Below are 3580 nucleotides of genomic sequence, written 5' to 3'. Positions count from 1 at the left end.
CTACACCTGCTTTCGTTTGGATGCCATTTGTTTGGAGTATTGTTTTCCACTCTTTTACTTTGAGTCTATATTTTTCCTTGTAGCTGAGATGTGTCTCTTGAAGGCAGCATATGGTTGAATATTGGTTTTTCATCCAATCTGCTACTCTGTGCCTCATTATAGGTGAGTTCAGTCCATTTACATTTAGTGTGATTATTGGTATATGAGGATATCATGTAGCCATTTTATATTTCATTTTCTGGTATCTTGGTGTCTCCATTGTTTCTTTGCCTTTGTGTTTTTCTATCTGTGATTTTATTTTTATGGTATTCTATTTTTTTTTCTTTTTAATTTATTGGAGTGACAATTGTTAGTAAAATTACATAGATTTCAGGTGTGCAATTCTGTATCACATCATCCATAAATCACACTATGTGTTCACCACCCAGAGTCAGCTCCCCTTCCATCACCATACATTTGATCCCCCTCACCCTCATGTACCAGAGTTTTTTAATCCAGTCATCTACCGATGGGCATTTCAGTAGTTTCCATGTCTTAGCTATTGTGTATAGTGCTGCAATAAACAGAGGAGTGCATAAAGATTTTGAATTGGAGTTTTGGATTTCTCCGGATAGATACCTGAGTGGAATTACTGGATCATAGGGTAGTTCCATTTTCAGATTTTTGAGATACCTCCATACTGTTTTCCATAGTGGCTGCACCAATCTGCAATCCCACCAACAGTGCACAAGCGTTCCCTTTTCTCCACATCCGCGCCAGCACTTGTTCTTTGTTGATTTATTGATGATAGCCATTTTGACTGGGGTGAGGTGGTATCTCATTGTGGTTTTTATTTGCATTTCTCTGATGGTTAGTGAGGTTGAGCATTTCTTCATATGTCGGTTTGCCATCTGTATGTCCTTTTTAGAAAAATGTCTCTTCAAGTCCTCTGCCCATTTTTTAATTGGATCGTTGGTTTTTTTGGAGTTGAGTTGAGTGAGTTTTTCATAGATTTGTGATATTAATCCCTTATCAGACATATCATTGGCAAATATCTTTTCCCATTCAGTAGGATCCCTTCTTGTTTTATTGATGGTTTCCTTTGCTGTGAAAAAACTTTTTAGTTTGATATAATCCCACATGTTTATTTTTTCTCTTACTTCCCTCGAGCGAGGGTATATATCAGTAAAATCTTACTCCGGGTAATGTCTGAGAAGTTTCTTCCTATATTTTCTTCTAGGTATCTTATGGTTTCAGATCTTACATTTAAGTCTTTAAGCCATTTTGAATTTATTTTTGTATATGGTGTAAGGAGGTGGTCCAGCCTCATTTTTTTGCATGTGTCTGTCCAGGTTTCCCAGCACCATTTATTGAATAGACTGTCTTTACCCCATCGTATATTCTTGCTTCCATTGTCGTAGATTAAATGGCCATATAGGCATGGATTTATTTCTGGACTATCTATTCTGCTCCATTGATCTATGTGTCTATTTTTATGCCAGTACCATGCTGTTTTGATTACTGTAGCCTTGTAGTATAATTTGAAGTCAGGTATTGTTATACCTCCCACTTTGTTCTTATTTCTCAAGATTGCCTTTGCTATTCAGGGTCTTTTATGGTCCCATATAAATTTTAGGATTATATGTTCTATTTCTGTGAAAAACGACGTTGGCAGTTTGATAGGAATTGCATTGAATATGTATATTGCCTTAGGCAGTATGGACATTTTAAATATATTAATTCTTCCTATCCATGAACATGATATGTGTTTCCATCTATTTATATCTTCCTTCATTCCTTTCTTCAGTGTCTTATAATTTTCTGAGTACAGATCTTTTACTTCTTTGGTTAAATTTATCCCCAGGTATTTTATAGTCTTTGGAGCGATTGTAAATGGGATTGTTTTTTTAATTTCTCCTTCTGATGTTTTATTATTGTTATATACAAATGCCACCAATTTCTGAATATTAATTTTGTATCCTGCTACTTTACTAAATTCATCTATCAGCTCCAACAGCTTCTTGGTGGAGTCTTTAGGGTTCTCTATATATACAATCATATCATCTGCATACAATGATAACTTTACTTCCTCCTTACCAATCTGGATGCCTTTTATTTCTTTTTCTTGTCTGATTGCTGTGGCTAGAACTTCCAGCACTATGTTGAATAGAAGCGGAGATAGTGGGCAACCTTGCCTTGTTCCTGATCTTAGGGGGAATGGTTTTAGCTTTTCCCCATTGAGAATGATGTTAGCTGTGGGATTGTCATATATGGCCTTTATTATGTTGAGATATGATCCCTCTATTCCCACTTTCTTAAGGGTTTTTATCATATATGGCTGTTGGATTTTATCAAATGCTTTTTCTGCATCTATTAATATGATCATGTGATTTTTATTTTTCATTTTGTTTATGTGGTGTATCACATTAATTGATTTGCAGATGTTGAACCACCCTTGCATACCAGGGATGAATCCCACTTGATCATGGTGAATGATCTTTTTAATGTATTGCTGAATTCTGTTCGGTAATATTTTGTTAAGGATTTTTGCATCCATGTTCATTAGAGATATCGGCCTGTAGTTTTCTTTTTTTGTGGTGTCTTTGTCTGATTTTGGGATCAGGGTGATAGTGGCTTCGTAAAAAGTGTTTGGGAGTCTTCCTTCCTTCTGGATTTTTTGGAAGAGCTTGAGGAGAATAGGTGATAGTTCTTTTTTGAACGTTTTGTAAAATTCACCTGTAAAGCCATCTGGTCCAGGGCTTTTGTTTGTTGGGAGACTGTTGATTACTGATTCAATTTCCGTGGTGGTAATCAGTCTATTCAGGTTTTCTGTTTCTTCTTGAGTTAGCCTTGGAAGGTTGTACGCCTCTAGAAAATTGTCCATTTCTTCCAAATTGTCAAATTTGTTGGCATATAGTTGCTCATAGTAACTTCTTAAAACTTTTTGTATTTCTGCAGTGACCATTGTCACTTCTCCTCTTTTATTTCTGATTTTATTAATTTGGGTTTTCTCTCTATTTTTTTTAATGAGTCTGGCTAAAGGTTTGTCGATTTTGTTTATCTTCTCTAAGAACCAACTCTTGGATTCATTGATCTTTTGTATTGTTTTTCTGATTTCTATTTCATTTATTTCTGCTCTGATCTTTATTATCTCCTTCCTTGTGCTCCCTTTGGGCTTATTTTGCTGTTCTTTTTCCAAATCCCTTAAATGTGAAGATAAACTGTTGATTAGTGATGTTTCTTGTTTCTTTAGGTAGGCCTGCAAAGCTATGAATTTCCCTCTTAGGACTGCTTTCGCGGCATCCCATAGATTTTGGGTCGTCGTGTTTTCATTTTCGTTTGTCTCAAGATATCTTTTGATTTCTTCCTTGATCTCCTGCTTGACCCATTCATTATTTAGTAATAAGTTATTCAGCCTCCATGAATTGGTGTATCTTCCGGTTTTTTCCCTGTAGTTCATTTCTAATTTCATAGCATTGTGATCAGAGAAGACAATTGGTATGATTTCAATTTTCTTAAATTTATCAAGACTTGTTTTGTGGCCTAACATATGGTCTATCTTGGAAAATGTTCCATGTGCGCTTGAGAAGAAGGTGTATTT

The sequence above is a fragment of the Rhinolophus ferrumequinum genome, chromosome X, assembly GCF_004115265.2.
Source record: "Rhinolophus ferrumequinum isolate MPI-CBG mRhiFer1 chromosome X, mRhiFer1_v1.p, whole genome shotgun sequence".
In the NCBI taxonomy this organism is placed as follows: Eukaryota; Metazoa; Chordata; class Mammalia; order Chiroptera; family Rhinolophidae; genus Rhinolophus; species Rhinolophus ferrumequinum.
The sequence above is the reverse complement of the archived record's forward strand: the minus strand, read 5'-3'. Positions refer to the sequence as shown.